Source organism: Lycium ferocissimum, unplaced genomic scaffold (assembly GCF_029784015.1).
Source record: "Lycium ferocissimum isolate CSIRO_LF1 unplaced genomic scaffold, AGI_CSIRO_Lferr_CH_V1 ctg3077, whole genome shotgun sequence".
In the NCBI taxonomy this organism is placed as follows: domain Eukaryota; kingdom Viridiplantae; phylum Streptophyta; class Magnoliopsida; order Solanales; family Solanaceae; genus Lycium; species Lycium ferocissimum.
This window is the reverse complement of record NW_026725343.1, coordinates 153,799-175,158: the sequence shown is the minus strand read 5'-3', so window position 1 is coordinate 175,158 and position 21,360 is coordinate 153,799. Positions and strand designations below refer to the sequence as shown.

The following is a 21,360-nucleotide window of genomic DNA, read 5'->3' as shown; positions in this document are numbered from 1 at the left end:
CATAGGTAAAATTGTCCAGATTTCCATCTTCCAAAACAATCGCCTTCGTTTCCTAAGTCTTTGGTAGACTTCTGACAAGTTTTCTTACCTGTTGAGAATTGTTGTAGGTCAGTCCAAGAGATTTAAGTTCACCAATGATCTTGCTGAATCTGATGAACATTGATTCAATGTTCTCATCATCCTTTATGCTAAAAGCTTCATAATCGTACCTTTAGTGCATCAATTTTGGTTCCTCACTTTTGATGTTCCTTCATAAGTGACTTCGAGTTTATCCCACATTTCTTTTGCGGTCTCACAGTTGGATATTTTGGCATCCTCTTCTCCACTGACTGCACAGTATAGCAAAGCTATTGCTCTAGCATTTGTTGATAGAGTTTCCTGTTGTTCTTTAGTCATATCATGTGACTGCAGATCAATTTTTGTATTTGTATCCTTTGCATCCACATTTGGGATAGTCTTAGGTCCTTTCTTGATCACGATCCATGCTTGATAGTCTGTTGATTGCACAAAGATCTTGAGCCTTTCTTTCCAATGACAATAATGTTCACCATTGAAGTAGGGTGGTCTTGTTGTGGAGTGCCCATCTTGTAAGATTGTTCCAGGAATTTGATATGCAGCCATTTGATCTTTTCTCACTTGCTGTTAAGCAATGAAATGTGAGACCTTGCTCTGATACCAATTTAAAGTGCAAGGGGGAAGGGGGGGGGTGAATTGTAACTTTCTCGCTCAGTCAGTCGACTAACTTAGAACACTAGTCGACTACAAAGTAATGCAGTAATAAAAGTGCAGAAAGTAAATGACACCAGGTATTTTATACTGGTTCAAATTCAATGTGAATCCTAGTCCAGTCCCCTTGGGTTGCAAAGGTGTTCTCTACAGCTCTTTGTAAATGGATTGGTACATGGTTTGTTTGAATGGAGCTCCCATGTCTACACTCAAACACTTGTGATCTTTTTGATACAATGCCTCACAAACTATACTATATCTCTCATTTCTTTTTTGTTTACACTATATCACTCAAAAATACAATGTTTGTGAAAAGTAAAGCAGAAAGCTTGAGAGTATGAGACGAAAGTATGTTTTTCTTCGTCTCTAGAGTCTTGAATATATAGTCTTCAAATCAACTAGCCGTTAGACTCTTCTTTAGCAGAGATGTCAACCCAAGAGAATTGATCCTTGTAAATTAGGAATATTGAGGATCCTAATTTCCAAGAATAAAGCAAGAGCTTATTAATCTGTAACGCTTCTTTCCTTCTGTGGCATCACCCTTATTTAGTAGATACATGTTTCCTTATGTGTCCTTGATGGCTAATCAATGTTGTACAACTGCTTTCCTTATGCGCCATTTACCTTGTTTGAATGGTACTTGTTTTTTTGTATATGCAGATTTGATTTAATGCTTGAATCTCCACGATTGTACTGATTTGATTGCTTGAGTAAAATCTGATCCTTGTTCCAAAAATAAGCATGAGCTTATTTTCTTCGTGCCTTGAGATACTTTCCTTATGCAGCCGACTTGGGCTTGTACTCCTTTGCAGCCAACTGAACTCTTTTTGTTCATTGGGCTTTTATGTCCAATGGGTTTGGTTAAACCTTTGAGTATAGTACCGACACAACAATTTGTCATCATTAAAATCATAACACTAACAAATGTTACCATCAAAACACTAGTTCGGAACGTACCACCCCTTTGTACTTGTGCTTTTAACATCACAAGGAATATTGCTAATTCTATCTGCCGCAGATCTCTTCTCACTCATATTATTGATGGACATAATGGCAACTCTGCATATTAAGAATCAGGTGGTCACTTCATTATCATCACTAGCTTTCTATATATGTGATTTTCCAAATAGAGAAAATTAATGAACAAATATGGAAGTACACAAAGCATAACGGTTTAGAGATTAAGAAAGGAGGATGATGTCAATTGCCCAAAAAAAAAAAAAATATTAAAATTTAAAAAAAAAAAGAAAAAAAAGACTTCATGCAAAGGTTTCACTAATTGAAAAGTGTTTGTTACTTTCATCAATACAAACAGAAAATTAGAATCAAATAAGCAAGGAAGTCAGCTTTGTCAATATTCTGTTGAAGAAGAACCAGAATTCAATAGCACTTAACACAAGGAATACACTTTATACATATCCATTTTTGGCAATTCCCAATGTTATAGTGGGCAGAAGACACTAAAACATAGGGCAAGGAATCAACATAAACATATAACAACAGCAGTCAAGCGTCCCACCAGAAGAGTGCAGACGGGGTTCCTCCTTGCCCCTTATATTCTAGCCCTCTATCTTTTTAGCGTATTTGTTAAACGAAATAGTCTATCATAAATTAATTAACGAGATAATGGATCTTGGAGTAGTTAATTACAAGAGTTTATATTGGAAAAGGATTAATTAGTCAAATCATATTATTTACATTACAGATAAATAGGATAAAAGAATTACTACAAAAAAAAAAAATTAAAATAAAGAAGACAACATAATGATATAAATCATAAGAGAAATTTGTATTATGAAGCGAAATTCAAGGGAGGTCTTCTCGAGCAGAGGAGTATTCTTGAAGCAAATGGACTTTGTTGTTCCGCTAAATTCCAAAAAAGTTGAGACTAGGGGCATCAAAGAAGCAATCGAATGAAGTGCACAAAATCAACGTTACACGTTCAAGTCATTGGCCTACTTGAAAGGAGGGTCTGAAATGACGTGGCTCGAAGGACACGTTCAAGTAATTGACGAAACTAAAAAATGCTTTTCAATAAAAATAAAAACTAACGAAAAAGTTAAAATTTCAAATTAGAAATTGTTATACCGTAAAAAAGTTATACCATTCTGGCAGTTGAATCTAAATAGTGCACTCCTCGCAAAATCAACTTTCTTTTGTACATGGACAAAAACAGAACTTTAATTTGTGTGATTTTCCTCCTTATTTTGTAATTCAAAAGTTATGAGCAATTTTGGTATTGATACATCTCAAGTTACGCACATGCTTAGAAATGTCAGCTTTTCAAAAAGTAATTCAAGCGGGCAGAAGCATGACTAATCCCCTGAAATTGCATACTGTAGAAATGAGTAGTTTTTTCATAATTAGGTTATTATATGGGTAAAAAACATATATGTACATGGTAAAAGGGTATATTTACAGAACATGACGATATTTTTTAGTTTACAAAATATATCAATAGATTTGTTATAAAATCTATACGAATTAGGTAAATTAAAAAGAAGCAAATAAAACACATTAAATAAGGTAAGGAAATCATTTTATTTATTTCATCCACTTTTCTCTCTCTATTCAAAATTTAGTAGTTCCCTTATTTTCTCCAACTTTTGCTTCCTTATTTCATCCACTTTTCTCTTCCCATTCAAAATTAAGAGATAGTGTTACCTAATTTCTCCAACTTTTACTCAAAAACTCCATTATAATCGGTAATTTTTATGTACAAAGTTCATACACCAAAAAACATATATGTATAATTTTCGTATGCAATATGTACAACTGTATAGATTCTTGTAATTTTTATATTGAAATATGTATAAAAATTGTATGTGTATTTTGATTATTATAAAGTACATATAAATTGTATAAAATCTAATCAAAGTATGTATAAATTTTGAGAAAAATATGTATAATAAACTTGTAATTGATACAAACCAGATTCCATACAAAGTTCATACACCAGAAGATAAATATATATTAATTTTTGTATGCAATATGTATAAATGTATAAATTCGTTATAATTTCTACGTATGAAATATGTATAAAAGTCATACGTATATTGTGATTATGATAAAGTACATATAAATTGTATAAAATCTGATCAAAGTATGTATAGATTATGAGAAAATATATATGTATAAATAAGTTTTTTGATTGATACAAACCAAATTTCATCCCCATTTCATACACATATCAGTTTTCAACATTTTTAAGACTAATTGATATCGAATTTGTTCGCATTTCATACACATTGTGCCGCATATATCTAAAAAATGACATATAGAAGACTCCATTCACATTTCATACATATATTAGTTTTCAACATTTTCTAAAACTATAGTTTACATAATTTATACATATTTTCAAAGCACACACTGATCATATATATCTTAAAACGATACAAATCAATTTTTATATACAATTAATACACAAGTTAGTAATCAAAAATACTTTGTAATATCGGTTTGAAAATTTATACTAGGAGAGAAGATGAATTTTAGGTATGAAAATGGTGTCTAGAATAGAGGGAGAGAGAGAGAGAGAGAAAAATATTTTTTAAAAGAAGATGAAGTTGAATGGTAACTATTCTAGAATTAAGTTCACATTTAAAATCAGATTTTCTTTCTTAAAAAAAGCTTAAAATCGTGGGTATCCCGTTAAGCCCAAATCTGGTATACTTTATAATTTTATTGGTATGTTTTGTACATAAGGAAAAGTAACCTTATGTTTTGTAATATAGAGTCTTAAATAGGTATATTAGGTCAATTTCTCTACTATACAAAATTAAACTTTTGTTAAAGCTTATAAATGTTAAACTCACGCATAGCTGATAAAGCTTAAATTTTTTGAAACATGCCAAAAAATATAACAGACTCGCTCTCATGACCTCCTTGAAGAAATTTTTGACACCTGAACAGGCGAGCTAAAAAGGTCCGAGACAAGTGGTGTCATTTCTTTTATTTGTACGAAATATTTGTGTTTGTATATTAATTAGATATACATATAGTATAATAAAAGAAATAAAGAAGAGATTATTACATTTTTGGACCGCACAAAAGAATATGTTACACCTCTAAAAATTCCCATTAACGTACAGTGAATAGGCTGACGAAGGATAAGATGTATATGATGTTTGAGCAAGTAAGAATTAGTCCTTAATGGTCCTAATTAATATTTCAAAGACATTTGAAGTAGGAGACGAAAGTTGGTAAGGAAAGTGAGGTATATGTCATGTGTCGAGCAAGATTTACGAGTATCGAATTGATGATGACTTAATGAAGTTTTGGAGAAGAGTTGTAATGCCCCTTGTATTGTTAATGAAGTGTTAAATAAGTGTTAAGAAGGTTCCATGAGGATTTAAGAACAAACAAATAAAGGAAATTGAGTTTATGGGAACTATGGTAAAACTTGGCAAAATTTTCGGACAAAATTTTGGTCCACATTGGTGGGGGCATATCTCCTATAATATGAGGATTTTTTGTGTGTTTATTTTTTTCAAATTGAAGTTCATCGAGTCTAGTTTCCAACGCAACAAACCGTTCGTCAATGTGAGGTCTGAGTAAAAAGTTATGGCCATTCTACGACAGACTGTCTGAGCAGAGAAATCCTACGGACCATTTGACGCCCCGTAGGACTTTTGACGGTCCGTAGGAAATCCTACGGTCCGTAAAATGGACCCAGCCCAGCGTCAAATGGTCACAGTGACCCATTTTTGATCGGGCAGTTCTACGGACAATTTTGACGGTCCGTAGGAATTTATACGGCCCGTCAAAATGGGCGTAGAATTACCCGACGGGATCAGATTTCAAGTTATTAAAAGGAGACCCACATTCATTTAATTCATTTCATTTTTCATCCCACACAAAGTCAAGAACTCTCTAGAATATTATCCACTCTTCACACAAGAAATCAAAGGAAATCAAAGATCAATACCAAGAAATCAAGTGAATCAAGTGTAAGAAATTCATCAAAGTCCATCCAAGTCAAGAAATCCCAAGAAAAATGAACTAGGGTTTTTGTGTAAGGAGAGTATTACCACTCAAGGTTTATTCCTACACCATCTAAGGTAAGTTTCATGACCTTTACATGCTATTTGAAGTATTTATACGTTGAAACACATAGGTTGTGGAAGAGTGCAATAAATGGGTCATCAAATGGATGAATAGTGTCATTATTGAATAGTAGTGGAATTAAATCATGGAACTGAGTATGTTGATGATATAAATGCGTTATAAATGACTTATAGAACATGAAATAAGCATTGGATACGAAAGAATGCGAAAGTGAATTTTAGTCATGAATATGGAGAGTTAAAGTAGAATTGTGAAACGCGAATTATGTAAATGAATGACGATTGTTGTTGGTGATGTTGTGATGATATTACGGATGTTTGGGAGTTGATATAGAAAATGGAGGAAGTCATATAAACAAAGGAAATGCTGCCCAATTTTCTCTAGCTTTAAAAGGCCCGTTCATATAATTGTGTAGCTAATGCCGATACGAATTCTCTTGAAGGTAAAACCTGTGCATTAAAGGACAACGAGCAAGCAATAGAATAGTCAAACGACAAAGGTATGTGAGGCTAGCCCTTTCCTTCTAAGGCATGAGTCCTATGGCATGAATTTCCTCTTTTACCATAAATGTTCCATCTCCAAGAAAGTTAAGAGCCCTCACTCACGAATAGCTATACGAGATAAGAGATATGAGATGAATACGATAATGATGATAGTAAGCTAAAGGCTAGAAATGCTATAGTCTATGATACGATGCTCCTAAGAAGGTAATGATGTAATATATGTAATCCAATGATATTGATCATTATGTACACTCACCTTATGCTTGTTCCTTCAAGGTGAGGCAGAATACGTAAGAATGATCATAACGACATCGGGGGTCCACGACCTTACGTCACCCCGATAAAGTATGATTCTCTAAGAGTCTCTATGCATGTATTGTAATAAGTATATTGATGTCAAGCATACCATGATGAGTTATGATAAGCATATTATGATGAGCATGATATAATGAGCATATGATGATATCACACCGTGCCTAAATGGCGGGCAATACCGCCAAGGCGGCTATACACCATGGCCGGATGGCATAGGCGGTCCACTAGTGGGCGGCATGAGATGATATCCCGGACGCGGGAGGCACGGACGCAGTGCTAATGCTATTGCTAATATTATTGATTATCACACCGCACCTATATGGTCGGGCAAACTTATACATTTATGCATATACGAGATGATGATGAGTATTAAAGTAAGCCAGTATGTATGATATCCTTTATGATTCAGTCAGTTACAGATTGCTCCTTATTGATGCCTCCTTATTTCATGGATATTTCATTATTGTTTATGCTTCACATACTCGCACAATATTCGCATCGACGTCCTTTTTCTTCGGACGTCGTGTTCATGCCCAATTAGACAAGGGGAGGTGACCCAGACTCATAGGAGCTAGCAGCTGACTTGAGAGCACTCCATTTTCCGGAGGTGCCTTGACTATTCTTTTGGTACATATGTTTGTGTATATTCATTTTGGGCATGACGGGGTCCTGTCCCGTCCAGATGTCTAGTATTCTAGTAGAGGCTCATAGATGCGCAGCGTGGGTAGTATGGTCCCATGGCTTTTATGTATATGCATGTATATGTACTATTTTGATAGCCGACAGGGCCTATGTTTATAAAAGTGATTATGTTTCGAACGATGAGATATTTCTATGAAAATGAGCATATAGTATGAATGATAGCAGATAAGTAGCAAAGATGAGCGGTGTTCGGTGGTTAGCCCCGGATACCCGTCGCGGCCCGTAGTTCGGGTCGTGACAGAATAATAGCCAACAAATGTATAGGTTTTGTATAATTTATTTATATTTATACTATATTAAAAGCATGAACTCCCTAACTTGAAAGTTAAATTACTTAAATACCCTTCTTAAAAATCTAATTATCATATTTAAATATAAAAAAAACTGTCGTGCAAAAACAACCCATGCCGAACTGATGTGTTCTCTGAGATAAACACATTTGACATTAACTGTTTGGCCGAAAAGGGGCTTGGCTGTAAATCATTGTCTTTAAACCTATATGCCAAACATCTCACGTTCATTTAATTTGGCAAAAGAAAATGTCGCACAATACTTGTAAGTTTTATTTCATGTACTTAATTTAATTCTCACTCAAGCATATAGTTTGACATTTTCATTTGGTGTATGTTTGTTACACGATGTATTACTTATTACATATATGTTTGTTACACGATGTATTACTTATTACATATCCTTTACAAAATTATAATTTTCTTTGATAATCTATTACTATATTTTTTGGTTTTTTTTTTTTTTTTTTTTTTTTTTTTTGGCATTAGACATAACGTATTCTTCCATCTTCGATATATTATTGTATAAGGATGAGATTATTCGGTTAAAACCAAATTAATTGACCGAACCAAAATAATTAATTTATCCGGTTATTTGGTTGGTGCTGATTTAAGAACTAAAAACTTTCAATCTTTTATTCTGTTTTCTGTTTTGTGAAAATTAATTTATGTTAAACCGACAAATTGAAATATTTCAAACCAAATATTAATTTCTCTATTCGAAAGTTGAAGACAAGGAACTGCTACACTCAAAGTTACCTTGACCAACTTTCAGAAAAGACAAAAATCACGTGTAATATTTTAAAAGTTTTTCTTCTTCTTCTTCTTTGTCATGATCATGTAGTAGTACACATGTTGCACTTCCACATTTGACATTAACTGTTTGGCCGAAAAGGGGCTTGGCTGTAAATCATTGTCTTTAAACCTATATGCCAAACATCTCATGCTTATTTAATTTGGCAAAAGAAAAACGTCGCCCAATACTTGTAAGTTTTATTTCATGTACTCAATTTAATTCTCACTCAAGCATATAGTTTGACATTTTCATTTGGTGTATGTTTATTACACGATGTATTACTTATTACATATCCTTTACAAAATTATAATTTTCTTTGATAATCTATTATATTTTTGGTATTTTCTTATATTTTTTTTGCATTAGACATAACATATTCTTCCATCTTCGATATATTATTGTATAAGGATGAGATTATTCGGTTAAAACCAAATTAATTGACCGAACCAAAATAATTAATTTATCCGGTTATTCGGTTGGTGCTGGTTTAAGAACTAAAAACTTTCAATCTTCTATTCTGTTTTCTGTTTTGTGAAAATTAATTTATGTTGAACCGACAAATTGAAATATTTCAAACCAAATATCAATTTCTCTATTCGAAAGTTGAAGACAAGGAACTGCTACACTCAAAGTTACCTTGACCAACTTTCAGAAAAGACAAAAATCACGTGTAATATTTTAAAAGTTTTTCTTCTTCTTCTTTGTCATGATCATGTAGTTGTACACATGTTGCACTTCCACATTTGACATTAACTGTTTGGCCGAAAAGGGGCTTGGCCGCTTGGCTGTAAATCATTGTCTTTAAACCTATATGGCTATATGCCAAGCATCTCACGTTCATTTAATTTGGCAAAAGAAAACGTCGCCCAATACTTGTAAGTTTTATTTCATGTACTCAATTTAATTCTCACTCAAGCATATAGTTTGACATTTTCATTTGGTGTATGTTTGTTACACGATGTATTACTTATTACATATCCTTTACAAAATTATAATTTTCTTTGATAATCTATTATATTTTTGGTATTTTCTTATATTTTTTTGCATTAGACATAACATATTCTTCCATCTTCGATATATTATTGTATACGGATGAGATTATTCGGTTAAAACCAAATTAATTGACCGAACCAAAATAATTAATTTATCCAGTTATTCGGTTGGTGCTGGTTTAAGAACAAAAAACTTTCAATCTTCTATTCTGTTTTCTGTTTTGTGAAAATTAATTTATGTTGAACCGACAAATTGAAATATTTCAAACCAAATGTCAATTTCTCTATTCGAAAGTTGAAGCCAAGGAACTGCTACACTCAAAATTACCTTGACCAACTTTCAAAAAAGACAAAAATCACGTGTAATATTTTAAAAGTTTCTCTTCTTCTTCTTCTTCTTCTTCTTCTTCTTCTTCTTTGTCATGATCATGTAGTAGTACACATGTTGCACTTCCTCAATTCAAGCAGATTACATCTAAACATATACTATAAGATGTACTCATGTATAGTACTGTACCTTCTTATGTGATTAACTGCTTTAAAATTGTTACCTCACATTTAAGATAATATGTAACTGAGTATAAACTTTTTCTCAATTTAGTTGGATAATAACTTTGGATGCATATTAAAAGTTTTCTGAAACATGAGAAAAAATTCTTCAAAAAATGTTCCACGATAAAAGTCTTTAATACCTACGGCGACTCCGAAGATATTTGTGTTTTTATGTCTTTTCTTGATTGTCAATGTTAAGGTGATGAGAGATTAATATCTAACTTCTATGCTCTCCTTTTCTGTCTCTTCCTTGAGAATGTCCTTACATCATCACCTTTCGAAGATCACCCATTTAATTCATAACATATTAATTCGGTATGCACTATTAGAAAGGAAATATTTCTTTTTTTTTCAATTTGTTTGTCTGATTTTGACTTGGCACATACTTTAAGAAAATAAAGAAGATTTTTTTTAATCTTCTGGTCTTAAAAATGTCATGTGGGAAGTTGGAATTAAAGGTTTGTCAAAATAAAAAAAATAAAAAGACATTCTTTTTAAAACGGACTATAAAGAAAAGTAAGAAAACCAATTTGAAACGGAGGGTGTAACAAATATTTTAATTTTTTGCCCCATTAGGAAGACTGCCATGTTGATTCCATGTAAAGTAGGAAATTTTCATTAGTGATCTAGGAATTTTTAGGAAGGAATGAGTGAAGTTATTTCTCTCCTCAATATATTGTAGAGAAGGGTCTCCTTATATATGATTGAAACTAAACTAAAATTCTTTTTTTCTTATCTAATTAGGGAACTTTGGAATAACGTCTATTTTTGTCAACAATATGCTAATCAATTGACTATTTTTAAGTTATAAATTGATATTGATTTTATTAAATCATATACTACATGCCTTGTCATACACGTGCAACGCATGTGCTGAGGGACTAAAAGATATATAAATATACATATAATATACATAATGTATACATAAAATATATAGATAGTATACATATAATATACATAATCAGTATATAGGTTTTGTATATTTTGGCTAGCGACTGTAGTTAATGACAGCGACGGGACAAAAATGAAAAAGGCCCATAAAAGAATTTGGCAAACCAGTGTCGATGACGCCGCTTAAGCCAACATGCGTCCGTCCCTGACCACTACCACTTCCTCTCTCACCATTTCTGTTGACGGTTGCTTACCCATGAAGGTGTCACTTCGCTGAGGGGTAAGGGTAAAGTGTATTGGAGGGTAATGAGGAGATAATTAGTGTAGAATGTCACTTATGGATCGGAACTTGTTTTTACTACTTCCATTAAGGAGTTGTTTTCCTCATTTTTAAGAAACTTGTTTTCCTCCATGCCAAACACACCTGATGTGTTATCTTTTTCTCAATTCCTCTGTGGTGGAGAGTGTCATGTTCTGGTGTAAATATTGTAATTATAGAACTTTTCGGACATTTGCACTGTTTATTTATACGTCCAATGCCTATCTGTTTTCTTCAAGATTTACTGGCTTTTATCACATCATTGTGTTAGAAATTAATATGTAGGATCTTGTTTATGATATAGTTCGCAAGAAGATAATAGATATAAGCAGGGGCGAGAAGGACCTAGGAGGTTAAAACCCTCTTCGGCGAAAAATTATAATGTTTATATATGGTTAAAATTATTATTTATGTATATATAATAGATGTTCAACACTATTTGGCTTCTTCGTGTATTTATTTCGTCATATTTTGAACCCCCTTAGTGAAAATCTTAGCTCTGCCACTGTATATATATGCGAAATTAACATTTCCAGAGAATGAATACTTAGCTTGTACCTTACAAGACACATTAGATCATGTACCTTAACTTTGGTTAGTGTATCTTTATGTCATAGGAGTTGCATAGCTTACAAGAGTTATAATTCATGGTGTAATTTCCTATATAATGAATATAAGAATAAAAGATTATTAGTGAGGTACGTAATGTGGAGATCATGGTAGTTTGTGAGTAGAATAGTGGAAATTATGGGTGTCTCGACTCTTAATTTACCCAATCTTGATTTCTTAATGTGATCATGAAGGCGACAAAACTTAGTCCTTATTATGCAACTGTCAATGATGATTTGGTCCAACCATTTTGATGAATTTTTTTTGTTTTGGTTTATAACGTCAAGCAGTTCAACTCTTCTAAATTTGATCTTGCCCATGCACATCCTTTTAAATTTATATATAAAGAATTATACAAGGTAAACTGTTAATTAAGGTTCAGTAACTTAGGACATCTTGCATTTAAATAAGAAAAGATTTAGTAATCAAAATTTAGTTTAAATGGAATGACCACGATGCCCCTCTTCTTCTCTCGATCAGTTTTATGTGTTCTTATTAATAAATTGGTGCTTATTTTAGTTTTGAGTTTTCTCTCTTGATCCAATGTGGTCCATATCCGTAAACCCCTGTTGATGTGGCGTGGAAAAATGAGAGACCTTTTCTAGGTAAGAAAAGTAGAAAGATGCAACATTTTTTCAACCCACCTCGAAAACTTTGGCCTTCACTTTACTAACCCAATCTTTTCGACATTAATGGACGCCTTCAATCTATGCTAGTTCTATAATAAAAATGTATATGCATTCGATTTTTACACCAACATATTAATTTATCACAATTAAATCATAAATTAAGATAAAAATGCATATTAATTTACGTATAATTTAATATAAAGAATATATATAGAGACATGAACATGTATTCATTAATTTGGTGAAAAACGAATCCTAATAGATTTTTACCTACCATTATTTTGGTCTTAAGTACGCTATTTTATAAAGGGGCTTCCACCTAGTTATTATTTATAAAATTCTCAAGAGCACTTTTGAATGTAGCTTTTGCATTAAAAATCATATAAGGGTCTTGACTCTTCATGGCGACTGTAGATATATACCTTCTTTCCAGTAAGAATGGAAAAAGTATTAGTACTTAATTTTTTATCGTACAATTTTTTCTTTTGACTGTCTCTCCTTGATCCAGTGATATCTATGTGGTTCATATGTTACTAACATAATAATGTAAGTGCATTTTTCCACATCAGGAAGCGTGAAAACCGCCAACATATTTCCGTAAACCGCGTTGGAGTTGGGCTAAAAAGTAGAACATTTTTCCCTGCCACTTTGAAAGTTTTGGCCTTAGACTTTAGTGCAATATTTCAGACAGAAAGGGACATTAATTGAATCATCCTATGCGCATAAGCACAAGCAATATGTTTTGAGAAAATAAAGACTTACTGGACTTTGTCTTCTGAATTAGGGTGAAGGAAACAATTTTAGAAAAATATCACTAAAAAGTGACAATTTAAAAAACAACTATAAATGTGTTATATTTTCTAATTGCCTTTGTTAAGCATCGAGTTCTTGCAAACTATCACTAAAGTCCACCCATTTCATCTCAATTAGACTCCAAGAAACACAACTACTCATACCATCCAATTGGGGGGTTCCCTCAGGTAATTTTGATACACAACTAATGATCATAAGCAGCTGACTACAATTTGAGAGCAACTAATCAAGATTATACAAGTACTATACTTAAGGTTGGGGGGGGGGGGGGGTTGTGGGGGGAGAAAGAAAAAAAAAAAAAAAAAAACAGAAAATTAACTTGACAGAGCAACACTTTAATCATAAATCATGGATTTCATAACTGAATCCATAGGCTTACCTGTAGCAAGAGTCCTCTGAGAAAGATCGAGATACTCAAGTTTTCAGTTCTCTTCACAGTCTCTTTGCTTCATCAATTTTCTTATTGTTTACAGATTTGTAACTTCTGCATTATGAGTATTGCATCATATGTTTCTCGCAAATAAGGCCAGCCTCTTATAAGTTTCTGAGAGGTTCTAACTATAGATTCCTTCATATATTTCCCCACCAAAGGACATGATGGTGATAATTATGGAAGCAATAAGGACTAAAAAATCTAGACTTTTTGATCTATAGCTAATCATTTTCCAGCAGCGGTTGTGAATAGTGACAAAATGCAAGTGTACAAAGGACAATATATAGTCACGAATGTGGTAATATTTTTACCGAGAATGATGCACAAGGCAGAACTGAAGACCCTTCGTTGATTTGTGAAGAACTTTGCATGCTAGTTTCCACAGAGACAGAGTTGTGTGTAACTATATCAAGACGTTTGTACACTTGCACTTTTCACTACTCACAGCCTCTACCGGAAATGAATTGGCTAGATCTATGAAAAGCCTAGACTTACCAGACCCTATTGCACCTATTATTATCACCGCCTTATCCTCAGGAAAATACATGGAAGGCATTCATAATTATAACCTCTCAAAAACTAATAAGAAGCTAATCTTATAATTTGCAAGAAATGAATGATGCAATATTCATTATGTAAAAGTGTTGCCAAATTTGTAAACAACAAGAAATGATGAATATTATACTGAGAGAGAAATATACCTCTTTTGAATGCTCTTCACAGCCTCTCAGTCTCATTCTCTTTAGTTTTTGTGGAACTAAGGAGAGTGTGTCCTCTCATGATGAGGCCTTGTGTGTGTATATAATAAAATTCTTGTTTGGTTGGTTGTTACCTACTGTAATTGTTAGTTTAAAAAAGAGATAAACGGTCAAAAATACACCGCAACTATCACTTTTTTTTAATTTCATATCCAAATTATCAGAAGGTTGAGAAAACTACCTAAACTATCACATCTAGTTTGTAAAATACACCTCAAATTATTCTTGAATGACATGAAATCTACGTACACTCTCCATATTATATAAAAATATTACCAATTGTTGTTCACATGTATAAATAATGTCACAATAGCACCTATATGGAAATTTAAAAAAAAAAAAAAATTACTCCCTTATCCCAAAAAGATTACCCTCCTTTCCTTTTTAGTCTATCTCAAAAAAATTATCCCATTTCTATATTTAGAAACAATTTAACTCTATGAGATGATTTATAGCCACACAAATATGTATTACTTCAGTTTCTAATAATATAAATTCTAAGACTAAAAAGTATTACTTCAGTTTCTAATTACTACTTAATAATAAGTACATTCTTTTTTATCTTTTTGTTTCATTTAATTATATTTTTTTTAAAATTCATTAATTTATTATTTTTTCTGGCCTCAACCCAACCCTTGAGGCCGCCTGGCCAAGAGAGGCTGGACTTTTGAGCCTCACTTCTATAAGAGCCAAAGAAATCTTAGCCCAATCCTACTTAAATAAAGAGTTGGGTTAGGCTGATCTCGCAGGCCAAGCCCATATTGACAGCTCTAGCTCTACCTCATACCTAATTTTTCTTATAGGTCTATGCTTCAAATTATTGATGTGGCGCATTATATAACGACGATTTATACAAACGTCGTATTCGTCAAAAAAGTGTAAGGGACGGTCTCCGTCTAGTCCTAACCGAAGGAAGAAAATTGGGCACAACTTCCGCAATCATAGGAAACATGGATACAGCGAATTTGGACTTAAAACCTTTCAAGGGTTGAGATTCCATCCTGTACAATCAATGACACAATTGATTCATGCCAAGTGCCCACGTAGTATTTAGTGGTTGGTTTCAATTCATTACTTATAGCTACTAAAACAATTAAAACCCCAGAAAAAACAGAAAGCAATAAAATAAATGTCTGGAATTGAAGTTCTTTTCAATTATGTTGTTTTCTGCGAGGAATAGAAGTTGAATAAAAAATTAAAATTTGTGATTATATTGTGAGTTTATGGTGAATTAACATAACAAATACATTATTGTAGTTTAAAAATGTTGCAACGGCAAGTAGTATTTATATTTTTATAACTAAGTAGAAATACCTTACAATGTTTCTTGCTTTTTTATTCATTAATTATGCGAATAAATTAGAGCATTGAAAAATTCAATAAAAAGGACCTAAGTACTAAAGAAGTGTTATATACGTTTTCTTTTCCAAAATTTTTTATTACATAGGAAAGAGGGGATTACAACGTGGGGACTCGTTCAGATAGACAACCAACTGAGCTATTAAATCCCTACTTATATACGTTTTTCAAATACCTTTCAAGATTGATTATTTATTATTGAAGTCTATGCAAAAGATTATAAATTACTAATTATTTATTTGTCTTGACAAGTTATATTATTTCAACACGCTTGATAAGTTCTCATACAATTTACTAGTAAAAAGCCGGTACTTAAGGCCTCAAACTACCAGAACAGACTTGTAAATTAAGCAAACAAAATGCTGAGCTGTCTAAGTAGAAATTGGAGTTCATTGCTCAAATGGTCCGTCGATAATTGAAAGTTAGATACTAACGTAATCTTATCCTTTTTCTTTTAACAAAAATGTCACTTTTCTATATTCAAATCTCACTAAAAACCTCCTAGCCAGATTTGGCATATTTCGACGACCAAAAACTAATGTGGCATTTTATATTAGTCACACCAAATTGAAACTATAAAACCCGACCTAGCAATCTGATTTCAATTTAAAATAACCTTGGCCCCCGCGTTATTTTATAACAATTTTGGTCCCTGAATTATGACGTTATTTCAATTTGTTTTTTGGTCCATAAAATTGACAGAAGTGCTTAACAGGTATATCATAAACACGGTGAACTATCGAAAATGTAACAAAAATGCTCTTCGTTTGGTTTTTCGTCCAAAAATATTCCTGAATTATTAGAAATGAACAAAAATTTCCTCGATGTTAGCAAAATGGTTACTGGCCCAATTATGCTCCCTTTAAAAACTTATTTCTTTGTTCAGATGGACTCCCGACTCCACCTTAGAAAAATACTACCCCACTTATTTAGTTTTAAGGACCATAACGACACATTTAAGTTTGGGAAAATTTCAATAATGTACAATCCAAAGAACAAAATTACATTCATGTAGCCATATTTTTAATTTACAGCCGCATAGCCAATTTTTCACGGTATACGACATTATACAAAAATATACAACTTTATACACCTACTATAGACAATATATCAACCTTGTATAAAAGTGTATAATAATGCATAAGAAGTGTTTATACACACTTTTACACTGATATACAATATTATACAAACTTATACAAAAGGTGTTTATACACACTTTCTACATATACAAAACACTACATACACAATGTAAAGGGGAATACATATAGAGATAGAGGAATGAAACAGAGGCACAACAAAGGCCATTTTTTCTGGTTACTTTTTCATTCACTGATATAGGAATAGAGAGAATTCATATGGTTAGGCAAAAAGCACAACATAGAGAGCACGTAGAAGAGAGCAACACAGTAGAGAGTTTAGGATCTGGGAACAAGAAATTGAGAACACAAATGGGTTAGCAAAAACAAATAAGCACACAATAGATTAGGTAACGGAGAGAATGAAGGAGAGGACCTCTCCGGCGGCTAACACTGATAAAAAATAAAAAATGGGCTAAACCGGGCAATTACTTTTCCCACGTCAACATACAGTGTAAAAATCCCTTTAAGGTAATTAAAGATTGGATGTGCCTAGTTGAATAAAACATGGACCAAATTTACTTACTCATGGACCATTATTGCTATTTTCCCGTTATAAAAACTGATGTGGATACGTATTTTATGTAATTCTTTCCGGGCAATTTGCAGGATTGCCCTTCGCTGGAGGTAGTCTTTAATTTTTACCCTCAAAATGGTGGTCTTTAAAATTTGACCTTCAGGCAGAATTTGCATGGGCACTTGCAGAATTTCAGCCCATGCAAATTCTGCCTGTACCCATTGATTTAACAATAAGAGAGTGCTTACACATCCAACTCTAAGCTCTTGTAATTTAGACAACTTGTTATCAAGTAAACAGCACCTGAAACCTCCTCGGTGTTTCTTAAAGACATGCTCGAAATATTGAGAGATTTGACATTGTTCAGAGCAGTCGGGGGACTCTTTGGTAAACCTCCCATGGTTAAGTACTAGAAGCAGATGGACTTTGAGTATCCATTAAACTCAAAACATTTGAGATTAGCGACATTAATTTCAGGGTGTCAAAGTTTGTGCACCAACGCAACCTCAATCGTTCAAGCAATGGGCTTTTAGAGATGAGATTCATAAATATTGTTGGAACAAAAAAGTGACATGCATAAGATCGAGATTAGTAAGCTTATGAAACCCTTTGAAACCGAGTGGAGGGTGGAACAAGCATTCTTGAACTTCCAGATGCCTTAGTTGTTGGAACGCAAAAAGGCGAGAAGGTAAATGATATCTGTTGCCTGAGCATATGTGAAGGGTGAATTCCTGCAGATTTTTCTCTGACAAGAAGAGTATCCAGTGATCAATATCAGGACAACTTGTCACATTAGGACCTCCGAGTGTAAATTTCAGTATTGGTCCTTTATGGACTAACCGGACTTGGTAAATGATTGTCTTGGCTTCTTCATCTTTTTTGAAAGATGCGAAGAACTCATCATTAAAAACAAGTTCTTGACGCGTTACCCATTTGTACCTCCAATCTTTTGACAAGAGACTGGTCTGAACTGCATCTTTCAAAGGCAAGCATCCTATAATTCCATACAGAACATTCCAGGGAAAATTGCTAATTGTATCTACACCAGATGTCCGAGCATCCTCATGGTCTAATACAATAAGTTTGCCGGCAATTCTGAAAATTAAAATCAAGCATAAAGACAGATATCCGAATTCTCATAAAATACACATGTGAACAATATATGACTAGTAGCTCAACGTCTTCAACAACATAAAATTTTATTGTTTTACCTATATCGGAGAAAGAAAATAATGATACATGATTGAGTGCTAGGAACACTACTAAAAAACTGCTGAAAACCGACCTACAAAAACCGACCACACTGAGGTCGGAAAAAAAAACGACCTCATGAAGTCGGCATAAGCATTTTTTTTTTTAATGTAATTTTTATTTTACAAGAACCAACCTCAATAGGTCGGGAATTTAATAATAAATTCCTAAAAATACGTTACCGACCTCATGAGGTCGGAAACCCAACTCGCCAAACAGTACCGACCACATGATGTCGGTAAATATTTGTGAGAAATTTAATATATAATTAATTAGGCGACCACATGAGGTCGGTATGTTAATTGAAAAAAATTCAAAAAAATTTCTGTGATTAAGCGACCTCACTAGGTCGGTAACTAAAAATAAAATAATTAATTTACCGACCTCATGTGGTCGGTAACCCAAAAATAATATCAGCCACATCACATTTCACATTTCACATTTGCCCCCTTTTCACATTAACCCCGCCCCCCCTTTGTCTCGTCACCACCTCCTCTCTCCCTCTCTCCGATTGCCGGCGATTTCAGCCTTCTCCCGCCCTCCCCGCCGTCGCCGCCCACTTTCCAGCAGCCTTCTCCCGCCATCACATTTGAGGTACTTATTTTTACATAGCCCTAACTTAAGGGTTTAAGGGTTTTTGTTTAAGGGTTTTCATAAACCATTCCTAAGATTCCATTTCTATCTTTTGGATGCTAAAGACCCATCCTTTTTTTTTTTGTGCGATAATTTTTGGGGTTCTTTCATAATTTCATTCCATGGTATTTAAGGTAAGGTTTTTTTTTTTCCCCTAACTGATACAACAGTAGTGACTTGCTTTGTCTGAAATTGTATGTCGACTAGGTTCAAATTGTACTTGATCGTTTTTTTTTTTTTTTTTTTTTTTTCATAATTCTATGGTAGTTAAGGTAGGCAAAATCTTTTTCTTTAGCTCTGGATTTGTAGAAGTATAAGCATGTTTATGTTAGTTTTTTGTTGACTAGCAACAAGTTATTTTTTTTTGCTGATATTTCGATTTATATTACCATATTTTTGTTTTAACTTGGCTGCTTATTTTCCCTTTTGAAAGATCTGTTTAAGTCTGCGTTGACACATGTCTTGTCGAATTGCCATATTATGGAAGTTCAATCATATTATGAGTAAGTTGCTATTATATTGCACTAATTATGGTGGTTCAATACGAAGGCATAACGACTAACTCTTAACTACTAATTGCCATTATGTTGGCCATTACTTTGTACATGGTTTCAAGATAAAAGACGAGTCTCAAGTGTATGGAAACCAAGCGAGGGTTGATTATTATGGTGTAATCAGGAGATCCTAGAGCGTTTTGGTTTTCAAGTGCAACGTGGTTCAAAGATTACGTAAGTGTTATATGGGTTTTTCATAAAGCTATCTTAAAAAAAAAAATTGCTCGTTCGATATTGCTAAATTATTATTTCTTAACTACTAATAGGTACATCGTACACACATATGGTTACCATGACCAATTTTTGAAAGACATATCTTGGGGACCCGATAGCGTTTGTCATGTTGTGAGTATGTTGTTTATGATCATCTATGGACAAATATGTGGTAAATGGTTTCAAGTTTACTACCGAAGAACACTCAATCATATGAAAACTAACAACATTTGGTTTGGGTTAAAGGTGGTGATGGAAACCAACATGGATAAAATTCACATACGATTATGGTGCTTGATATTTTAGGTTTTGAAGTAATAGAGCATTGGCTTTTTGTTAACTCACTTTTAAGAAACTACAATAGGGAAATATTTTAGTTTTTTTCTGAACCTTTAAAATTCACATACGAGGCGATTATGAGCTTCTATTCTATTTGGGTAGTTATTCGTGGTAATTAATATCTTACGGTTTGTGGAGTTAATTTTGGTGTGCTATGAAGGCTCTCAAGTGTCGAGCTCACTTGTGTTATTTTAACGCACAAAGCGAGTTAGAAAAGTTAACGCCTAATTGTTTGCCTTATAACCTTATCCATGATCTTTGGTAGTAATGGCATATGTCGGTTAGACGACTAATTTTGAAATGTGTATTACGAATAGCATAGGTTTCTTTGTCGGTTGAGACACATTTTGGCATGTCTCATATGTGGATTGTGCACTCTCAGGACAATGATATGAGAAGTTCACCTTCTCGACAACAATGACGGTGACGTAGAGTATCTAAATCTATGCTGGAAAATGCGTACACCAAAGGTACTTCACGTTCTACCCTAATTTCTATTTTCACATAGTTATTGCTTCTTTTCATAAGATCTTGATTACAAATCTTGTACGACTATTGAGGAAGAATTTATTATTGCCATAACAAAAGTATTGCTTCTTGACCTCTTCTTGGGCTAGCTTTGGCAGCCAAGTTTTATTAGCCCATACATCTGGCTTGCCTTTCCCTGAAATAATTAGCATTCATGGTAAAAGTCCATCCCTTGAGGAGCTATTTAAACGCAGGAATCTCCAATAGTTCCATGAAACCGTTTTATCGTGCCTCATTTTCATATAATTAGGTGGCAACATATTTAGGAATGAAATTACAAAAAATGCTAATGAACATGAATGCGAGTCTTATAAATGGATTTCACTTCACATATCATACATCTAGTTTCCGAGAATAGCCTTGATAAACTCTTTGATACCGTTTTGTTGCATTTCTTTTAATGAATATCAATAATATCATCATCTTTCCACG

General features: G+C 33.3%; 2 long non-coding RNA genes and 1 pseudogene across 2 annotated transcripts; all 3 read right to left on the bottom strand.

Moving 5' to 3' along the window:
- Positions 1-797: 797 nt before the first annotated feature.
- LOC132043935 (uncharacterized) lies at positions 798-14,408 on the bottom strand. Its single transcript, XR_009411975.1, has 2 exons — positions 13,587-14,408; positions 798-1,785 (listed from the first exon to the last, which is right to left on the bottom strand). It is a non-coding gene; the product is annotated as an uncharacterized LOC132043935 (long non-coding RNA).
- Positions 12,062-12,851, bottom strand: LOC132043936 (uncharacterized). The gene is made up of 2 exons (XR_009411976.1): positions 12,410-12,851; positions 12,062-12,331 (listed from the first exon to the last, which is right to left on the bottom strand). It is a non-coding gene; the product is annotated as an uncharacterized LOC132043936 (long non-coding RNA).
- Positions 14,409-17,654: 3,246 nt separating the features above from the next.
- LOC132043931 (F-box/FBD/LRR-repeat protein At1g13570-like) lies at positions 17,655-18,852 on the bottom strand (annotated as a pseudogene).
- Between the last annotated feature and the right edge of the window lie 2,508 nt (positions 18,853-21,360).